At 38.4% G+C, this 22,964-nt stretch overlaps 1 protein-coding gene across 6 annotated transcripts in view; it reads left to right on the top strand.

Annotated features, from left to right (window-relative positions):
* The first annotated feature begins 332 nt into the window (after positions 1–332).
* Positions 333–22,964, top strand: part of PLA2G4A (phospholipase A2 group IVA) — a 152,721-nt gene continuing 130,089 nt past the window's right edge. For 2 of the 6 annotated variants that reach the window (XM_055319438.1, XM_055319435.1), the window contains exons 1-3: positions 333–440; positions 8,405–8,508; positions 20,716–20,970. The gene's annotated coding sequence lies outside the window, so the exon portion shown is untranslated. The other 4 variants (XM_055319437.1, XM_055319440.1, XM_055319434.1 and 1 more) reach the window with 4 other exon arrangements.

The following is a 22,964-nucleotide window of genomic DNA, read 5'->3' as shown; positions in this document are numbered from 1 at the left end:
AAAGAATGCAGATGCTATTTAGCTCTTCAATTTTGTTCTGACTTGTTTGGGCACTTGGGAGGTGGGAAGAGGAAGCAGTAACTGCTTGAGCACAATAGGTGCTTCCAGACACACACACACACACACACACACACACACACATCCATGAGGTTTAGGACCAGGTAACTTACGCATTATTTTAAGCACGTTTTGTGACTTCAGCCTGGCAAGTAAACATTTACGTTTAAGATATCTGCTTCTTCGAGAACACAGCTTTCCCCCTCTTCCTCTTTCATTCCACCTTAAACAGCTTGCAGAAGCTAAAGGAAACCAGCCCACATTTTAGCTCCTCCTACCAAGGATCAGACTTGAACTTCTCCGCAGTCCCCGCCGAAAAAGGATCCTGACTGAAAGCTAGAGGCCAAAAGGAGCCAGAAGAATCTCATGTAACTCGGGGAACAGTAAGCAATATATTTACTCTCGCCCCGCTCCATCCCCCCCTCCCCTCCACCTCCTTAGGTTGAGGTCTGTAACTTACTTGGAAGGGAGAAAGGACGAGGCAAACCTGGGATCCACTGCCTTACAAAGTCTGCGTCTTCTCTCTCTCTGCCTTTTGGAAACCAGACACAGGTCAGGGAATTTAATTTCTTTCTAACAAGTGCCAGCTTGCTTCCCGGGGTCTGAAAGGTGCAGGGGAGTGGGACCAGGAGGGGATTCCCTCATCCAGAGCCCGGACGGAAAGCGCACGTTCCCCTGGGCAGAGGTGGTTCTGGTTGGGCTCCACGTGACGCTGCGCCCTGGAGCCCCATCCTAGCTGTGCTCCTAAGCGGGGAGACCTGGGGGGCTCCGTCTGGTTGCAGTGAAAAAAAAAGAAAAGAAAAGAAAACAAGTCATTGCCATAACTTATGCAAAAGCATCCCTGGGTTTTTCATATGCTGCGGGGTTAGGCGAAAAGAAAGACGATGTTGAAAAGAGAACCGTATGCAAGACGCCTGGTACTCTAACTCGCCCTTCCCTAAGTTATTGGACCTGCCAGGAGAACCAAGCTCAAACCTAGATGCTGGGAAAGACTTGAGAGAACAAGAAGTAAGGTTAAGTTTTGAGCGCGAATACTCTTTTGGTCATTTCGTTTTAGACAAAGAAGTTTAAAAGGGCATTTGGATCTGAAAGAAGAGTGGCTTAACATATCTAAAGCTCTTACAACTCATAATGGTAGCTGTAAAAATAATGATTTTCATCTCAAAAACTAGAACAGGACATGCTCTTCACATTAGTTGATGATGTAAGCATTTTATTCAGCTAAGGTGGATGGATGAAGTCTACACTCAGAAGCATCTCATTTGGATGGGTGTCAATTCTCATTTATGATATTTGCATATATAACCCTTTGAGTTCAAGGAGGATTTGTGTTGTGTTTTGTTTCTGTTTGTTGCAGGAATTTGGAATCGTAGCCCAAGAGATATTTGCAGGGAATCAAACCCTGTTAAGAATTTTTAAATTTTACTCCAGAAGTCCTTAGACCCTGACAATCAAGTTTGATGGTGGGATAAGAAACAAGTATTTACTTCTTTCATTGAGCCAAGGAAGAGTTAAATTTTAAATTAAGCAATAATTGTGAAATGCACAGAGAAGTGTGTATTCTGCCTTTGCTCAAAGCAGCTTTACAAACTTCCTGAAAAGGCACCACAATTTGTGGGTCAAGAAACTAAGAAAACTATTTAATAATTTTCCTTTTCCTACTTAAACACGAATGTAAAATATCCCATTAGGGACTTACAATGATACATTTTAACATTTTAAGTCCCTATTGGGGTATTTTGCATTTATGTTCAATTAGGGAAGGAAAATTGTTAAATAGGTTTCCTAGGACCTGATAAAGTTCATTCCATAGAAATAATTTGGCCTGATGGTTTTTAACCCATCAATATTTTTCTTTCCTCGTGTCACTGCTTAGAAAGCAAAATCATGAGACCAAATCATTTTCATATTAAAACATATGTTCCAGGAATCAAAAAGAGGAAGACACAGTTGCTGTGGTTCCTTTTCCTCTCTCATAAGCCTTTCATTTGCCTTCAGTTTATTTCCCTCCTCTTGCTTGTAGACTTTATAGCTTTAATTATTCTCAACTTTTTTCTTTACCCACAGAACCTTTTACACATCTTATGAAAGCTATAGACTCCCCTCCCCAGAATAATGTGTGTATGCTTCTCCAACATGCACAAATTTGGAGACACCATTAGGATGATCACAAACCCTTCAAAACAATTCATGTCACATGAACATATAGTAGTTTTTTGAACTTTGGAGTTTTCTACTGATATTAAATAATAAATCATTTAACTTATAGGAACTATTGAACAATGAATATTGCAGTGCCCGTGTTGCCATTTATTCAGTTAGCATTCTGGAACTTATCTAAGCAATTTGGTGTAATGGAAAAAACTACTTGCCTGAAAACCAAGTGACCTAGATTCTTGACTCAACCCTTAGAACTAACTGTATGATGTTGAGCTTGCCTTTTTCTGTAGCATCTGATATTTTTTATTGCTGAATGCAGTAAGTAAAACAAACAGGAAAATAAGATACAAGTTATATTTTATTGGATTATGGGATGTCTGTATTTCTTGCTTTTATTCCAAAATTCCTGACAATGTTTCCCAGGAGGATTCTTTTATGATATCCTTGTTTTTTTTACAAAGGTAATTCCTGGTCACTGTTTAAATTTCATTAGATACAGAAAATTGCAAAGGAAGAAAGGAAAACATGACCTATAATCTCCTCAAGGGATAACTCTTAAAAATGTCATTCATTCATTTATTCAGTCAACAGAGATTTATGGACTATTATACATAAGTACAGAGACAAAGAGACACAAATTCCTGAATATACATCTGTTTTTACTTCTAGGCATTTTTCTATACATACATTCACATGTAAATTTTACAGAATTGTTATTGCATTTTTAAAAGGTAAACTGAGGCATGTCAAAAATTTTAACAGTTTGTTTGAATAAAACTTGATTGGATAGGGACAGCACCAAAGGGAAGTGGATAGAAGCGCTTTCCCAACAGGATCTCCAAGGAGAGACTTCTGTAAAGAAAGAGTGGAGTCAACATAACAAAATTATTGATTGCCCATAGTTTAAAGCCTAGTTGGCTGTTTGTGATTGGTTGTCCTTACGTTTCAATTCTGTAGGTTTAGTTTTTAGAGCAGTTTAGATTTTGGTTTGCTTATGTAGACCATCGAGGCATTAGAGTCACCTCGTCTAATGGCCTCCTTGTTTCATTAGTTTAACACACAGTTGCTATTTTATAACGTGCTTAGTCCTCAGTCATGAAGTTTTCTGTTAACATATGATTTTTTATACTCGTGTATAATTTTGTATTCATTCATATCTGAAACAAATATTATTGAGTCCCTACTATGTGTTAGGTGCTGTGCAAGTAATGGCAATCTATCCATGAGCAAGAGTGGTTCTCACCGTGATGTAGTTTGTAGCCTCTGGAAATATTATTTGGTTGATTATAAATTGTTGGATATTTAGGTGGATTAGTTTTCTATTCTAAATAATGTTTCAGCTCTTTTTATAAATGTTTGTACACATCTTTGTACTTCCTTTGGATAGATTTTTAAAAGTGCATACCAGGTTTTAACTTACAAAGTTGTGAGATCATAAGCCAGTTTTTTATCAAAACACTCTTTTTTCTACTGTGAAATCGGAATAATCATAACAATAATTGAGTGTTTGGAGGATTCTCAAAATATTTAACAAAATATCATGGAATTATTTTTGCCATTTTGCTCTTGAGAAAAATTGTATCAATTTATAACCACTATAGAAGAGTAGAATTCTATATGCTAACACGGTGTAATCACTCAAACAGAACAAACAACAACAGATTCAAAAACTTAGTCAATGGTTGTCTAAAAGGGTATCTTGTTTAAATTTATACTTTTTTTCAGAAATAAGGTTGGCTAATTTTATAGTGGCCACTCATGTCTATATTTATGAATTGCCTCTTTCAATGTGATTTTTAAATATTTTATTTTTCAGTTTTAATTCCTAATATGGTAAATTTCAATAGAAATAACTCATATAATTCAAGTCCCTTTAAGGTCCTCAATAATTTTGAAGTGTTTGGGGGCCTTAATATCAAAGGCTAAATGTTAAACTGGAAGTAGAAAATTCTCTACTGCTTTTCTCAATTTTGGAAGATAGTTCTTATTTTAATGAATTCAAATGACTTCAGTGAGACTCAGCAAGCTGATAAGTGATCCTTATCTGAGTTTGACAGCTGCTGGGATAAAGAGGAGAGATTGCACCATTTTCTTCTTTATTCCTTCTCAGCACACACATTTGTGAGGCCCTGGTCCCTCTTTCTTAATCTACTACCCCATTTTCTTGACTTCTGGAGTGTGCAGGGAAATTTAGGCATTTCAGGTAACGGTAGATTTTGAATGAAAAAGCAAATGTCCATCATATGGGTAATTTCATGACCTTATAATACATAAAACATATATATATATAATATAAAACTCATATATATACATATATAATACTGAGTTTATCTTGCTTAGGTTTTGATTTTACTATTTAATTTATAATTTGTTTTTTTTTTTTTTGATTACTCAGTTGGAAAAATTATCAGGGGGCAAATAATACCTTTCATTTGCATAGCATTTTGTGGCTTATAAAGGGGTTGCTTAATAACTTCATTCCCACAATAACCATGTAAGTTAGCAGAGTACGTATTCCCATTTCACAGATGTGAAAAGAGAGAGATTGAAAAGTCAAATCATTTGTTTAATGCCCAAGCCTTATAATTTCTGTTTTCATGCATTTTATGTTCCAAGTGATTGAGTTATATTTCCAATTTTGATGCATACTATTAAGGCTGTCAACTTCTTCCAATTTTTATTAACATCAGAAAAATTATAGGGGAAGAACCAGAAAATATGCAACCTAATTCTGTATTAACTCCATTGTTCTGTGCTTATATCTGGGCTACCGATTAACATAATAGGGAAGTTACACAAGCATTTAAAAATTGATTGAAAAAGTAGTGTATGATTTAGAATTTTTTGTCTTAGAGGTATGTAGTATTTTACATAGATATATGCCACTTGGAGAAAACAAAGAATATGAAGTTTTAGCCAAAAGTACAAAAATAGACACATTATGAGTTATATAAGTACCAATTTTACCAAAGATTTTACTTCCATGTGGTAGTGGAGCATTCTCTTAGAATGTTCTAAGTATAACCTACAGAGCCTATTGCTCTTTTTAGTTCTTATTAATCCTGGAAGTTGACCTAAAGCGTTTGTGTCAAAATGGTTACTCTGACCTTGGATTTATCATTATTTGACCTTTCCGAACAATCCAGGAGCTTATGGTAAACCAGATACTCCTTTTCAGCGGTGAAAACCAACTTTTGTTCCAAGATGGTGTATCATGTCTATGTGTAACTTCTTAGGAACTGATGTAGAGTGGGTCAGGTTTGGTTGCTGGATGCTGCTATGCCACTAGAAACCAAGGTCAGTGAATAGCTTCTGCATTTTAGTCAGTAAACTGACATACTTTCAATTTGCGCCATACTTTACTGCCCATGGCATTACAAGATAAGCAGGTTGAGTGCAATACATGGACTGTAAACTATGATGTTAGACCCCTTATGGAAGGAGGTATTCTTGCTGGATTCTGGATTCATAGTTGTAGAAGAGATCATGTCTGCCTGGGATAGGCTGGGGGCAAATAAATAAATGGTATCTTTTGTTTTCTTTGGGTTCTCACTTTTAATTTATTGAAATGAAAGAGTAATCCATCTTGTAGACTTTTTTTTACGTGTTTTTGGTTCCATATTATGAAAGTATTGAGAAAAGTAATTTAAAGCAATTATGTAAGAATTTATAGAAAAGCAGTTTGGGGAACAGTGCCTAAAGGTGCATGTAGTTATGAGAACCTGCCATATAGACACCTGCATCTGTAATTCAGATTTCTTAATATCCATCAGTCCCTTGTTATATATATCACAAACATCAAACAGGTATTGAATTCCTTTCCATTCAACTGTCATGAAGAAAAGGCAGATGAATTTAAAATTGATTGAGGTCATGGATTTCGGCCTTAATGAGATAACACTAGAGCAATTCCATCATTCACAACACAGTCTTCTAAATCACTACTTTTTTTTTTAACTACTTTCAATTTTTCAATTTATGATGGGAATTCATGTTCAGTTAAAGACTTCAAAGTATTGGGATCCCTGGGTGGCGCAGCGGTTTGGCGCCTGCCTTTGGCCCAGGGCGCGATCCTGGAGACCCGGGATCGAGTCCCACGTCGGGCTCCCGGTGCATGGAGCCTGCTTCTCCCTCTGCCTGTGTCTCTGCCTCTCTCTCTCTCTCTCTCTCTCTGTGACTATCATAAATAAATAAAAGTTAAAAAAAATTAAAAAAAAAAAAGACTTCAAAGTATTGTTGGTTCCTTGATCCTTAGAAAAAGATACTAATAACATATTTTAGGAAGATTTCACATAACAAAAATTTTAATTTAAAGAGATTTCCTGGTTAAAAATTGCACACTCTTAAAATGGTTACTTATAGTCTAATACTTGGTACTTATTTTTTTTAAGATTCTTTATTTAGAGGGAGAGAGAGTGTGTGTGTATGTGTTTGTGCACGCACACATGCATGGGCGGGGAGTTGGGGGGAAGGGGCAGAGAGAGATCCCAAGTAGACTTTGTGTAGGCTGGACACAGGACCCACTCCCATGATCCCGAGATTCTGACCTAAGCTGAAACCAAGAGTCAGAGTTGGAGGCCGAACTGATTGAGCCCACCAGTTGCCCCTACTTAGTTTTCTTTCTTTCTCTTTCTTTCTTTCTTTCTTTCTTTCTTTCTTTCTTTCTTATCTCCAAGGAAGGATTTTTTTTATATTTAAAATACATAAAAGTTCACAATAGTTACATGGGATTTTTTTCCTTATCTGCATCACAAACAATGCTCCTGCTGTCAAGGAAAAGCAATAAAAGAATCCATTTTGTGAGACTCATTCAGTGTTTGCAAAAGCTCTTACTGTTTAAATTATGTTTTAGATTGACAGATTGATTAGGTTGAGTAATACCTTGTGAATTACTGTCAGAGTAAAAACACTCTTGTATAAATTATGATTTTCCGTGAGTAAAATAATTTCCAGCTTTTTATTAATATACTACATAGTGTGCCTAGGAAAACAGTAGGAAAAATGTATCTTTTTAATACTTGGAAAAAGAGTAGGTTTTATAGGAAGCAATTTAGAAAATCTGTGCTCTCTCACTTAAGAACCTTACCTGTTGGATTAAAAAAAAATCTGGGTCTTAACCAGGAATGGTTGATCACAGGGCTGGGTGCATATATATTCCTTCACCAGTTCAGGAAGTTTTCATTCATACATACATACTGCTAGGCACAGTGCTACCTTTCAGCATACCTGGGTGAATAAAACAGGTATGATTAATTCCCTCTTGGAAGAGAGAAGCAATAGTTAAGCAGATGGTAAACAGATAATAAAGGAAGCAACCAGGTTGCAACAGCTGAGAATAACCTGGGGAGGGGAAGGATGGAAGGCTTTTGCTGAAGTGAAAGGTAAATGGAGCTGCTGAAAGATGGGAAGCCATGAGTGGGAGGTGAATGAGTGAGTGGGAGTGAGCAAGGTGTGGCTCAAGCTGGGTCTCTAGGCAGAGCATTTATACCTGAGCCAGAAAAAAAACAAAACAACAAAACAAAACAAAACAAAAAACTAAGGGAGCTGGATGGAAAACCAGGGATTTGGGAAATGTCATGGCTGCAAAGAACTTGGTTCCAGGGAAACAGAAGATAGAAAAGTGACTTCGTTTGAATACTGCAAGGTCATTAGTGATCTTAATAGCAGTTTCAGTGGAGTGGTGAGAACAGAGTGTGAAGGAAGTGCAAATGAGGTGGCACAGGGATGGGAGGTGAGGGCCCCCCACGGCGGGGGGTGGGGGAGGGGACATGGATACCCTGTGAGCACTGGCCCTCTAGCGATGTCTGTCAGTAAACTGGGCAGAAACATGGAAGCATGGCAGGGGAAAAAGAATGTGGAGAGGGACTTTGGTGGGGTGGCCAGTCAGGTCATCCAGGAGAAAGTCCTTTTGACTGTTCAGAAAAGAAAAGCATGGGATCCCTGGGTGGCGCAGTGGTTTGGCTCCTGCCTTTGGCCCAGGGCGCGATCCTGGAGACCGGGGATCGAGTCCCACGTCGGGCTCCTGGTGCATGGAGCCTGCTTCTCCCTCTGCCTGTGTCTCTGCCTCTCTCTCTCTCTCTCTCTCTCTCTCTCTCTCTCTCTTGTGACTATCATAAATAAATAAAAAATTAAAAAAAAGAGAAATGTTTAAAAAGAAAAGAAAAGCATGACTGTCTTGCACTTTCAGACGAAGAGAGGGAATTTGTGTCCTAAGAGCCACATGTGGGGCCAGGTCTCTAACAAGAAGAGAACCCAAAAGTACAGGGTGTTTGCTGATTTGGTGGTAGAAAGGTAAGAAACTTCCCTCTGGTGCTATTTTCTCAGTGAAGGGAGGTGTGGTCCCCAGCTCAGACAGGGGGTGGAGGATGGTGAGAGATGAGCAGGAGAAGGAAGCGGTTTTCTAGAATGGGAATGCAAGCACAGAGAAACTTAGAAAGATGCTGTGGAGTGTCCAGGGCCTCTTCTGAGTGTTGAGAACTTGGAGCGAAAATAAAACCAGTCTGCCAGGTTATGTGGTGGTTCTCCAGCTACAGGCTAGGAGCAAATCAGAGAAGCTAGAATGGCTGGGTTCTTCTGGAGTGGAAGTTTTGCAAGCAAGCAAGTCTGGAAATCTTTAAGATGAACAACCAATGTCCTAAGCAAAAATCACAAAAGAAAAACAAAACACCTAAAACAAGAATACATAGAAATTTGTGAGCTTATAGAATACAGATATATAAAGATATATAAATACCTTTTATCTAAGGTAATTATTAACTAGCAGGGAGTAGTTACAAGTTGGCTTGATTTCCATCAGGTGGTAGGAAGGGATTTGGTCTTTGTTGCTTTCACTCCTGTTGGATTTTTACCATACTGGTTCCTGGCCCTGGTTCTATATATTAGTGAACCTGCTCTAGGAGCCATTGTGCTGGTTTCTTGTTTGTTTGTTTTTTCTTTCTTGTCCTACTTGCTAGAATTGTTGTCCTTCTGAGCTTGGATTAAGAGTGCGCCTGCCTTTATTGGGTGCCTAGCTAAATCCAGTGTCTGTCTTCTATCACCTCTGCCTCTGCTCTTCTTAACATTTGCTTACTTCTCCAGGCTCCTGGAAGCCATCAGTACTCCCTCAAGATAATGCTGGCTAGAATTTGAAGCATTATAGCTCTATGGTAGAGAGATAGCTAAAGCATGTAGCTGTAGTGGTAGAAACTGACCGTCAGAAGAGAAGGTTTTTCTTTTAGAGCCTTGCTTTCAGGATGTTCTTTCTTTAACCTGACATAAACCCTTCATTTTGCAATGAAAAGTCATTTCCTTCTCTTTTCTTTTCAATCCTTCGAGCTTTGGAGAACAGCTGGTTACTATAATTGAAATGGTTTTTCTTCAGGAATGAAAATAATATTCTTGAAATATTGACTCTTAACATTTTTTCGAGGTTTAAAAGAAAATCTTGTTGTTGCTTCAATTCGTTAGACATTTTTCATAAATCCTCTTAACATCAAAGTGCTTTAGTTTTATTCAAAGGATGGCCAGGCACTTTCATGAGTGGAAGCAATGAGCCCGTGTGGGTCAAGCCAGGCAGTATGGTAAGGGCTTTGGTGAGGAGGGAGAACTCTTTGTGGCCTGATCCATTTAGGTTTGCTTCTGGCAAACCTTTCCCAGTTGCACTACCTGGCACTCAAGTTTTTTTTCTATCCTCCTTTCTTCCTACCTCTGTGAGACATGTCATGAATTAGAAAGTCATTCTGTACTTTATTCCTGCTTTTGCCTATATCTGTTAGGCTACGGTTTAGATATAGTTCTCTGACTTTTTCCTGTCCAAAATGAAGGAAACATTTGCAAACTGAATGGGAGAGTATGGCACTGTTTTTGTTAATTTCATATTTTTACAAACCCACTGGAACACTTTTTTTTTTAAAGCTTTTATTTATTTATTTGATGGAGAGAGAGTGAGCATAAGCATGGCGAGTGGCAACAGAGGGAGAGGGAGAAGCAGGCTTCCTCAGAGCAGGGAGCCCGGTGTGGAGCTCAATAATTCCAGGCTCTGGGATTATGACCTGAGTATAAGGCAGATGTTTAACCAACTGAGCCACGCAGGTGTCACCCCTGGGACATTTTATTATGTCACCAGCAGAAGTGCAACAGAGGCATTCTTATAGATTTTATTAATATCCTTGGTACTGTTCTCTAGCTGGCTGATCAAAGGTGGAGAAATTGTAAATTTCATATTTAAAAAAAAATTTTTTTTTATTTATGATAGTCACACAGAGAGAGAGAGAGAGAGGCAGAGACACAGGCAGAGGGAGAAGCAGGCTCCATGCACCGGGAGCCCGACGTGGGATTCGATCCCGGGTCTCCAGGATCGCGCCCTGGGCCAAAGGCAGGCACCAAACCGCTGCGCCACCCAGCGATCCCGTAAATTTCATATTTTGAAGCAAATGACAGTGTTTCTAATTTATTCCAACCTGTATTTATTTCATGTAACATCTAAATATTCACATTGGGCTTACACATTCATCCTGGTGCTGGCAGAGGTGGATAGTACAAAAAAAGCACTTAGTTTTGTATCATTTTACCTTTTATTGTGCTGTTAGTTCTTTCGTCCTCAAAAATGTCACACTGAACTTGAAAACTATATAGGTACATTCCACAGACGTAGAGAAAACGTGCTTGCAAGGCTCTAAAGCATATATAAATACCGTATAAGGGATTTTCTAGACCAAATGGACCCCATGTATTTCGACATAATGGGTTTTCTTTACAATCCGATGTTTCTATTTCATGAATTTTATAATGTCCTACTGTATCAGGGCGTCCCTGCAGCTTTCCCAGACTTCCAGACTGGTGGTGGCACAAAAAGAATTCCTGAGGCTATTCCTTTCAAATGCTTACTTACACAGCTCTTAATCCTGCAAAAGGCAGGGTTTCCTGTTTAGTTCAAAAGTGAATTGCCATTCACAGTATCTAGAAACGCATTTCGAAAGCTTCTTACAACCTGAGAAAAGAACAGTGAATTTCCACTCCAGTCCCGTGTGACACAGTCCAGGACGCGTAGAATGCTCATCTCCACTTTTGTCATTTAATTTCCGATAATGCCTGGAATGGGTGGGGGTACGGCTCCTCTGATCCTCCACAATCCTGCTATATTGATTTGTCATCTTTTTCCACTTTTAAGATCATAGTCAATGTCCATATTTTAACTGCAAGGTCAATCTCACTAGCTGCCTGAAATAGTTATTGTGTTAGTTGAAAAAAAAAGGAAAACAAACCCAAAATGTTGATAATTTCATTCAGTAATAAAAGGGTTCTCATGAAATGTTTAAGTCAGTATGACGATTTTCCTGGGGGTTTTCCCTGGACTGTTTAGAAGAAAAGATATGGCTTTCCCTCCTGTGGCAATCTTGAGTACGTCATGAGAAAAAAGCAGCAATTAAGGAGGGAGTGGAACCTCGACAAAACGCAAATACTCCCTAGGGGAGGATTTTTGCAAACTGTCTGGGCTAGAGAGAGAAAGCTGTAGAAGTAAATACGCCTCTCAAAACATTCTCTTTTTTTCTAGCATTTTGTGTCACATCGTTAGGTATATTAAAAAAGTAACAACAAGTCATTATTGTTATCCTTTTTTTTTGAAAGTAAAAGAACATTATTCTACATTTTCTGAAAATGAACATGGTATTAGTTAATACTTGGGGTGCCTGGATGGCTCAGTTGGCTGAGCATCTGCCTTCAGCTCAGGTCACCATCCCAGGATTCTGGGATCAAAGAGCCCTGCGTGGGGTTCTTTGGAGCTGCTTCTCCCTCCCCCTCAGCCCCTCCCCACTGCTTGTGCATGCTCTCTCAATCTATTTCTCTCTCTCTTTCAAATAAATAACATCTTTGAAAAAATTTTAAAAATATAGTTAACACTTGTCAGTGTGGTGGTATTCCACAATTGCCTATGTGGGAAGAGGAATTTTTAAAACAGTCCATCTACTATTTGTGAGTAAACATCTTACAAGTATAATTCAAATCTAGAAAAGGGTGAAAGATGAAAATGACTCTTTTAAAGTTTGATTTGAGCAAACATAAATTCAGTTTTTCATTTCTCTCTAACTTATATCTTGAATCTACTCTGTACCACCAAACAATAACTTTGCAACTTCAAATTTTGGTCAAACTAAATTTTATATATATATATATATATCCTTTTTATTTTGGCTGTATTTCCTTTTTAGCTCGAGTATGTAAGGGGCAGGGGAGAGGAAGACATGTGGTAGGATAAAGAGAAAGAGTACCTGGTTCAGCTCTTTCTCCCACAGGGTGAACTTGGCTAGTGTAGGAGAGGAAAAATTTCTTTCTACCCTTCAAAGTTCTTCCAGCTAGTCTAAGAATTAAATTATCATGAGGCAGATTAACAGGAGAAGAAACCCAGAGTTTAACTCTGTGTAAATGGAAGCAAGACCTAAAGAAATGACCAAGACAGGCAGTTTTTGTATTTTTTTGGACAGAGACAATAAGTCTGTGAGGAACTGACAAGACAGATAAATTACTGTTTGGTGCTTCATTTAGTAGGGAATCCTAAACTAACTTGGGCTGGGGTACTAATTTAGTAAAAGTAACAAGGGTCGTTCATACAGCCTTTTCAGCTTTGAATTCCCTATCTTTGGTGATAAGGATGTCTCTTTAACTTCTGGTACAGGGAGGGGACCTTTTGCATGGGAGATTTATTTTCTGCTTTGTGGAGACAAAGGTGGGATGGGAGGGTGGGATGTGGGGAGTGGTCAGAGTGTTCTTTTTGCACTGGCTGTTTCTTAAGTAACTTTTATTTAAAATAATCAGCATGCCAAAGGGGCACATTTTGGAGCAGTCTGTCCTTGGCCCCTACACTATGTTTGTTAACATCTTTTGGCCTCAGCTTATATATTTGCACAATGAAGTTCTGCCTGGGTGATGGTTGTGAATATTTCTTCCAATTTCAAATTTTGTGAACTTAAAATAGTGAGGATGGTGGCTTGGTTTTGGCCACCAAGGAAACAACGGAAAATAGCAGCTAACTAGATAGTCAAGGAAAGAAAAGCCAAAAACTGGCTCAGGGATGAGGAGACATTCTTGCTTTGTTTATAATGCAGCATGTGAAACTGGGCCAGCCAGTTTCCTAGCCCTTAAAATAGACAGGTTCACCTGGATTAGTACTTCCCAATTGTGAAGGGGTTGAATAAACTGTTATGTATTGTGTTTTATTTATAGAGTATGTGTGTGTGCACACACATATGCATGCTCTTTTTAAATAACCCGACAAGGGAGACTGGCCCATCTAAAAGATGCTGTAGTCTATACTCTTTATCTTATCCACAATTCTAGTTTAGACGCATTTCCTATCACATTTGAACCTCTCTGGCTGGTTGTGTCCCTTCCTTCTAAAGCACGGCATTTCTCCATGAACAATTGTATGCTTCTTTATTTGACTGCTATGTTTATATTACTGATGTGTTTTAGGCAGAATTGTGCTCGCCCTGCATCATATGTTGAAGCTCTAACCTCCGTATCTTAGAATGTGTCTGCATTCAGAAATGGGGCCATTAAAGAGGTGATAAAGCTGAAATGATGCCCTTAAGATGGTTCTTAATCTAATCTGACTGGGTTCATTATAAGAAGAAGAAATTTGGACACAGAGACACCAGGGATGAGTGGGCACAGAGAAAAGACTGTGTGAGGCCATGGGGAGAAGGGGACCATCTGTAAGCCAATGAGAGGCCTTAGAAAAAAGGCAAATCTGCCATTGCATGCATATTAGACTTCCAGCCTCTAGAACAGTAAGAAAATAGTGTCTGTTTAAGTCACCTACTCTTTTTTTTTTATATTCAAATTCAATTAACCAACATATAGTGCATCGTTAGTTTGGCGTTTTATTATAGCAGCCCTAGCAAACTAATACAAAGTGTCACTTCCGTCATGCCATCTCTATGCTGAGATCCTCTCATATGCTGTTGCTTAGTGTATAATGTCTCTGAATCTCTGCCTGTCCTTCCGGGTCTCATGTGACAGGACACTAGAGAAAAAAAGAATTTGGTATGAGGCCGAGGGTCAGGATTCCAGGGCCTTCTCAACCCCTGTTAACCCAGATGACCTGGGAAAGTTTCTTAGTCTTCCTGGAAGACAGTGCTTCCTCCTAGAACGTGGTAAGGGAGACTTTGCCAATTAGGCAAATCACTTAACCTTTCTAAAGGTTAAGTTTTTTTTTTTTAATCTCTAAAATAGTAATAATCTCTCTCATTATGAACATGAAATGAGGTGGTATATATAAATCACTTAGCACGGTACTTGGCACCTAGGAAATGTTTAATGAAGGTGAACTTTTAAAGTTAAGTAATCAAATTAGCAATTGCTAAGATATCTTCCAGTTTGTCATTCTAGAGTCTATTAATAGGCTTTGCTTCCCCTTGATTATTTCTCAATACAAGACCTCATCTGTGGTTTTCCCCCTGGCACACCATACAAATTCCCAAGTTTGTTCATTCATCTTTTCAGTTAATAGTAATTGAGTGATCATCTGGGGCCCAACAGGAATACAGGGAGAAGGAGATGGAACTTGCCTCCTGTTGCACACAGTGAGGGGAAGCATACACTGTGTATAATGGGATTGTAATGTGTAACAGTGTGGCAAGAGATATCAAAAAGATATATGAGGGTCCTAACCTAGTAGATAAAGAGATAGTTTAAGTTTACAGTGGAACCCTGCAGGACAGGTAAAGACTGTCCTGTAGAGAAGGTGTGAGGACAGGGGAACAGCACCAGGGAAGCTGGAGGTTGGACAAAGCATCTTCAGTGACAGTGTGGCTCACTGCTCCTGTCTTTTTTTAGAGGAAGTGTTTTTCATTTCCCCTCTCTATACATTTAAGCTTGATCATGATTTCAAATATCAGCTTAGTTATTCTCCTTTTCTATCGCCTTTTTCCTATTTGAAACCACCTGACTCTTATTTCTCTGAAACTCTAGTAGATACTCTATATACTTGTCTGTTTAAATAACAAACTCTCAATAATAGAAATTTGAGAGATAAAGAAGCAGTGCCAGAGACCTAAGAATAAAAACAGCAGGACAAGCCAAAAGAAGTAGCATGGACATTAGCCACAGGGATGGGGTATCTGCCTGCAGGATATGGAAGGCAAGTTCCATTCCATTGGGTTCCTAAGTTAATTGATGTGCATCTTTGGTGGCATGCCTTTAGATTTCCTTGGGAATAGGGAAGTTCTCTTAACAGGTTTTCCATACTAAACTGAGACTATGGCTTGAGAGACATTTCTAATACAGAGCAGCTCATTTGCCTATCTTAATTCCTGTTGTTTATTTCTCTGTTCTATTGATAGCAAACTCTTTGCTTAGCCCAAGTTTAAAAAAATTTCCAGCAAAATAATCCAAGAATTAAAAACTTCAGTTGCGCCATTATCACTATATACCTATGCAAGGATGAAGATGGTGGGAACAAAAGTGCACTGCTTTTTGCCTTTGGAACATCTTTCTATCTCCAGCATAATGGAGAAAGTTTTGAGTTTGGAAGCAGACAAGTCAGTGGCCCAGGATTTTTTTATTTTTAAAATCTCAACAAATCAGAAACAGGAATATTTCTTCATTTCTATTACAACTCATTGTTGAGTATGGAAAAAGTACACAGTCTTTAAAAGAGGTGCTTAACGAATTTGCCTACTTGAATTTCTTAGAAATTTCCAAAGAGCCAAATAAATCTCAGGAAATTGGAGCAATCTGGGGGAAAAGCACCGGTTTCATAAGCAACCACAATAACAACAAATGATAATTTTATGTATTTATGACCGGCTAGGTACTGTGCTTGATGATTGACATATTTTCTTTCATTTTGTCATCCCACTGCCTCTGTGATGTGTGGGGGCCATTTCCTCCATTTTACAGATAAGGAGACTGAGGATCAGGCTCCTACAGTCAGAGAAAGGAAGAGACAAGCTTGAACTGAGGTCTGGCTCCAGCAGGGAGCTTTTGCGTTGAGCCCCTTATTAAACTAATCTGTTCTGTTATACAGTGAAATGAAAGGAAAGAGGGGCACCTGGGTGGTTCAGTGGTTGAGCATCTGCATTTGGCTCAGGTCGTGATCTCAGGGTCCTGGGATTGAGTCCTGCATTGGCCTCCCCATAGGGAGCCTGCTTCTTCCTCTGCCTATGTCTTTGCCTCTCTCTGTCTCTCTCATGAATAAATATATAAAATCTAAAAAAAAAAAAAAAAAGGAAAGAGGAATGGATCCTTGTCTTACCTATCTTTCTTTCTTCCTGATGCCACGGCCCCTTCTCTTCCTGTTGTCCTATCGCTCTATGCAGGGAAGGAGAATTGACAAAGCAGCCCACTCTACGTTTCTGGTTCTTGTTCACTTTTCCCAGAGAAGCCTGTCTTGCTCTGACAACATGACTAAAAGGGTTTTGGATAGACCATACACTATTCAGCATTCATGGAAAGCCAAAACTTACATTGCACGGGCAAGTATGTTACAAAGCGTATCCAAATTTCCCCTCTCATTAGTGTTCAGAAAGTTTCTAATGACAGGGCAGCCAAAAAAAAAAAGTAAAGAAAGAAATTAAAGAAAACATGAGCTTTCTATCTCTTGCTTCAGACTTAAAAGACCATATACTCACCAAGGCTGGTCATTCAGCTTAGTTATAAGAAAACAAAACACAAAACCCCCCAAACTCGTGTCTTATGAGCATTCATGACAATGGTTGTGCAACCTAGTTGCAGTAAGATTTCCAGGACTGAGCCAGTTTGTGGGGAAAAAAACATTTTCCCAGTGTTTAATGTGGCTAGCTGGACAGAATGCCTTCATTTCATAAAAACCTAAAATATCTACTACTACTAGGGGGGGAAAAAGGATAAAAGGATGCCTATTTGTAACTGGAATTGAAAATGCTGTCACTGTCTTGACAATAATGACCGGTAATTTTACCCTGAAGAACGTAAACCTTAGTCAGTTCCCATATGACTGTTTTCTTTCTTCTTCAGAACTTACTTTGGAATGGAAATTGCACATGTAAATTAGACCCATACGCATGTATTGGATTTTTAAGTAACTTTTTAATTTTGAAATAATTTAAGATAAGAAATTGCAGAAATATCACTGAGTTCCCATATCCCTTTAGCTAGATTTCCCCAGTGTAACAGTTTACATAATCATTAGGATATTATCAAAATCAGGAAATTGACAACAGCATAAGTCTATTAACTAAACTACAAATCTTATTTGGATTTCATTGTTATTTTGTATATTTTAGATTTTACCCAGTCTGACAATCTCTGCCTTTTGACTGGAGTATTAAATCCACTCACATTTAATGCTGTTATAGGTATGGCTGTATTTCCAACTGCCGTTTTGCTTTTAGTTTTCTCTATGTCTCACGTCTTTGTTGTTCCTCCTTTCCTGTGTTCAGTACATAGTTTCCAGTGGACCATTTCAGTTCCTTTGTTGATGTGTTAACTATATTTTGAGTGATTTTTACAGTGCTTTCTTTCTAGGAATTATTTCTAGATATGCCTTCATTTACTATAATCTACTCTATGTAAATAATAACTTAATTTGAGTAAAATACAGAAACTTTGCTCTACTGTAGTTCCAGTCCTCCTTTGTGCAATTACTGTTATACCTATTAAGTCTGTATATGTTATAAATCTAATAATACAGTACTGTAACCGATTGTTTTAGGCTTTCAGTGTCTTTTAAAGAAGCTGTGAGAAAAAAAGAAAAACTATATAGAATATTTTATATCAAATACCATCTGGTATTATATTCTTACTCCATTACAGCTCCATATCCTTCCTATCTTTTGGACTATTATTTTCATATCTATGATATCTTTAAGTAAGCCCAACAATACAATTTTATAATTATTATTTGAATGCAATTGACTTCTAAATCTGTAAGAGAAGAAAGTAGAAAGTTATATTTTTGCTATCTTATAAAATTGTTTTTATATAATCTATTGGCTCTCGGTTTCTTTGTATGGCTTTGAGTTACTGTTTGGTGTGACTTCCTCCCAGCCAAAGCTTTCCTCATTATTCCAGTGAATGCTTCTCTCCTGGCAAAAAATTCTTTCAGGCTTTATTGATGTGAGAATGTCTTTATTTCTCCTTCACTTGAAGGATAATTTGTTGGATATAATATTCTTGGTTAATAGTTTTGTTCTTTCAGCATTTTGAATATGTCCTCCCACTACCTTCAAGCCTCTGTTCTGACGAGAGGTGAGATTTTAATCTTATTGTGGTTACCTTACACAGGATGAACTTTTTTTTCTCTTGTGACTTCCAAGACTTTGTCTTGGATTTTCAACAGATGGACTACGATGTGTATAGATTTGAATCTCTTTGGGGATCCCTGGGTGGCGCAGCGGTTTGGCGCCTGCCTTTGGCCCAGGGCGCGATCCTGGAGACCCGGGATCGAATCCCACGTCGGGCTCCCGGTGCATGGAGCCTGCTTCTCCCTCTGCCTGTGTCTCTGCGCCTCTCTCTCTCTCTCTGTGTGTGTGACTATCATAAATGAATAAAAAATTAAAAAAAAAAAAAAAGATTTGAATCTCTTTGTATTTATCCCACTTGAAATTGGTTGAGCTTTTTGACATGGTTTTAATCAAATTTGGGGAATCTTTAGACATTATTTCTTCAAATATTCGTTCTTTTCTTTTTTTCCTCTCTTTTCTGCTGAGATTCCATTTACACAGACCTTTTGGTATACTTGATGTTGTCTCCCAGGCTTTACGGCTTAGTTAAATTTTCTTCATTCTTTTTATTTTTCTTTCTGTTCTTCAGATTGAATCATCTCTATTCCCATATATAAATCCACTGATTTTTGTGAAAGTTTAAATGTGCTGTTATCCTCTGTAGCAAATTTTTCATTTCAATTATGGTTTAACGCCAGAATTTCCATTTGGTTATTTTTCTATTGTCTATACCTCTTTATTGCTATGTTACTGTGTCATACTTTCCTCTAATTCTTTCTGGTTTTCTTTAGTTCTGTGACCATGTGTGTAACAGATGCTATGAAATATTTGTCTGTTATGTTCATAATCAGGAGTCCTGCAGAGATAGTTATTATTGGTTGCCTTTCCTTCCTGTGTCTGGCTTACATTTTCCTGGGTTTGTTTATTTTGTTTCTATTGTTGAACAGTGAAACTTTTAGGTTAGGTATTGTAGCAACCATAGAATCTCATCCTTCTCCCGGGAGGGTTACTCTTGCTCTTTGTCTTAGTGGCTTCTTCTGCTTGTTCTATGGAGTCTTAACCCACAGTGTTCAGACTCTGACACTCTGATGTGTCAGCACAGTTTTCACTTTTCATTCTTATTTTGAAGCCTGGTTCCCCTAGGTGCTGCCCTTGGGTCAGCATATTTCTGTTGTTAGCTAGTGATTGGCAAATGTTTGCTTAGACATCTTGAGCAAGTAAGTCTACCTTGTGCTGTTTCATCAGCATGTGGCCTGGAGAATTTCAAATACAAGGAAATTATGAGTTCTCCCTGGTTTTTACTTTCTGCATTTGCAAGGCCTCACTCTTAGTGGGTATTTTGCTAAGTCCTCTGAGCTTTCTTCATAGGGGGTATAGTATTGCATATACACACAGCCTTCCAGACTAGGAATAAGTGGGCTTTAGCAACCGTGCTCTTTGCTTATCTCCTCCTCCAAATCTTGCTATTAAATTTCTAAAATGGTCTGCAGTTTTTGTAGTTCTTCCAACCAATATGGACTCGATGCTAGTATTAAACTTCCCACATTGTTTGCTGCTGTGTCTCTATTTTTTTTTAAGATTTTATTTATTTATTCATGAGAGACACACACACACACAGAGAGAGAGAGAGAGAGAGAGGCAGAGACACAGGCAGAGGGAGAAGCAGGCCCCATGCAAGGAGCCCGACGCCGGACTCAATCCCGGGACCCCAGGATCATGCCCTGGGCCGAAGGCAGGCAGTAAACCACTGAGCCACCCAAGGATCCCCTCTCTATTGCTTTCGATAATATTCCTGGGCATGGAACTTTCTATACTTTGTTCCAAATACAGTTAATTCCTTCACCCTCAAACAGAAAGGCAACAAAGCTGTAAACCACAGGACTGCTCTATCTTTCCAGCTAGAACTTCTATGCTGAAGAACTGGAGGATGGTAGATGCAGTTTCTTGCTAAAATATCATAGATTCTCATTGCTCTTACTGAAATTTAATGGATTTTTTTTAAAAAATTGAAGTGTGGTTGATACACAATGTTATATTAGTCTCAGGTATATAACATAGTGATTCAACAAGTCTATATGTTATAGTATATGCTATGCTCACCACCATGTGGCTACCACCTGTCCTAATATATCACTATTACAATGTATAATTATAAGGCACAATTATATGCCTTAGCAGACTTCTAAAAAAATAAGTGCTTTTGAGGTGTTCCATGTCCTTTGATTAGTTTCCAGAATTTTTTATTTTTATTTATTTATTTTTTTTTAGTTTCCAGAATTGATGTTTATAACTCTGACCAATTTTATCTGCCTTTTAGAAAGAAGATTTCCTAAGTTCCTCATTCTGCCATTTTGGAAGTTGGCACACCTACATGTTAAATTTCAAAGTGAAACTTGAAAGTGGAAGCTTTGGTCAAGACTCTAAGATAAAAGAACTAAGAAATCAAATACTAAAGTAGTTTGTGATACAGCCTGTCCTTTTACATTTTGAGTAAAGCAGGTGGACAAGAACAGTATTTAACTCTCAAATTACATGCCACCTACTTCACCAGTCTTAAGGCTCAGAATAGCAGGTATGTGGGGAGGACTTTGAGAGGGTTTTGTGTTGTTGTTTGTTCATTTGGGAGAGAACTGGTTGGAGTAGAATCCTTTTGGAATCCTTCCTTGGTGAGGATATCTGGAAGAAATATACCTCCTAACCCCTAATCAAGAAAGGGGCCTTTAAAGAGACTACTCAGAGTCTATCAGAGAGTTTAATATGCATGTCCTACATAGGCTGGTGTCTAGTTGGGCCTGAGAAACATAAAGGGCACAAGTAGCTGAATGGAGAGTTTCATTTGGGAAGCAGTTGTACTCTCTCTGTTGAGTATTCTCTGCAGACTGAAGAGAACTGAGTGAAAGGATCTTAAATCCTATACAGAGGTTTTGCCTGGTAGGGTGAAAGAACCACAGAAGACCTGTGGACATAGACCACAGGGTGCATGGGGGCTTAGAAGAAAGTATAAGCCTCCAGCTATAATAGAGATGCATTGCTACATTCCAGAAAATAAAAGGAAGAGATCTCAAAAGTAGAGTGTCTTAGAAGACGCAAAAGCATCTATTTATGAGAAAAAGAATCAGCTTTAATATATACCAGGCCCAGGGTTCACAAAACCTGCTTATGATAGTATAGTGAAGTAGTAACTTTCTTGCTCCTGTATCTTTGCCAGCCTTCTCCAGCTAGGAGGTGTTAAAAACCAGAGTTCATGAGTTAGAAGGGTTAGGCTGTAGACAGAGGCAGAGAAAAGCCAATGACCTTATCTTTCCCTGCTATAGTTGCAGAGGAGAAAAATTTCAACTCTAAATCAAGTTTAATTTTGGATGAATACATGGGCCTAGCATTTTAATTTCTAAATAGGCATATTTAGAAATTATATATATTAGAAATTAGAGATTAAATATATGTATATATATAAATTAAATATATATATAAATATATATGTGTGTGTATATATGTATATATATCTCCAGTTTTTTAGAAACATTCTGAGGCTGACCAAGGTTTCACCAAAGTATGAGAAGACATAGCCCTGAGTGGATTTAAAGAGCAAAAGAATGTTTCTCTAGGATTAAATGCCATGAATTATATATGTTTACTATCTACCCTTTATTTTATTTTTTTAAGATTTTATTTATTTATTCATGAGAGAGAAGGCAGAGGCATCGGCAGAGGGAGACGCAGGCTCCTCGCAGGGAGCCCGACGTGGGACTCGATCCCAGAACTAACTCCGAGATGATGCCCTGAGCCAAAGGCAGACGCTCAACCACTGAGCCACCCAGGCGTCCCTATCTATTTACTTTTTCATTTCTAACCCAATAGACATGGACAGTTAGCTATCATAAACATATCTCCTGCTTTTAGCTTTAATATTTGGGCTGTCTCTGTTCAGGTCTTCCTGCAGGATACGGTAGTAACCGTGGTGGTGAATAGGTAGGTGGTGAGCGCAGTGATTATGAATGGAGTTGCTGGAAATAAGAAGAGGAAATAAAGCTGCTGACACCAAACTTTGGGTGCTAGCAACGCATTTCCTCTAAACATTTTGAGTACTAGTCTCATCTCTTCTGAAATATATCAGTTCTGCTTTTTGAAGAGAGAGAGAGAGAGAGAGAGAGAGAGAGAGAGAGATTTAACATCCTTGGACATTAGGAATGAAAGAGAGAGACCTCAAAAGAGAGTGCCAGTACTATTTTGTAAATTTCCTTCATACAGAAACCTGACCGTGTGTAATATTCATCCATTCATCCATCCAACAATATTTATTTTGAACCTACTACATTTTAGGCTCTGGGCATTAGGGATAACTCTATGAATAAGACAAATGTGATCCCTGACTTTATGCATCCCTTAGTTCTCTCAGGAAAGGCAGACCTTATGTAAGTTGAGTGAAAGGCTTGAGGGGGAGTGCAAAGTGCAAATGGAATCAGTAATAGGCAGACCAGACATACTTTGAAGATCATGGAAGGTTTCTCTGTGGAAATGACACTTAAGCTGAGTCCTGAAGAATGGGTGACTGGACCTCCCCTCTAT

This window comes from Nyctereutes procyonoides, unplaced genomic scaffold (assembly GCF_905146905.1).
Source record: "Nyctereutes procyonoides isolate TBG_1078 unplaced genomic scaffold, NYPRO_anot_genome, whole genome shotgun sequence".
Lineage (NCBI taxonomy): Eukaryota > Metazoa > Chordata > Mammalia > Carnivora > Canidae > Nyctereutes > Nyctereutes procyonoides.
Note: the sequence above shows the minus strand (reverse complement) of the source record. Positions and strands in the feature narration are given on the sequence as shown.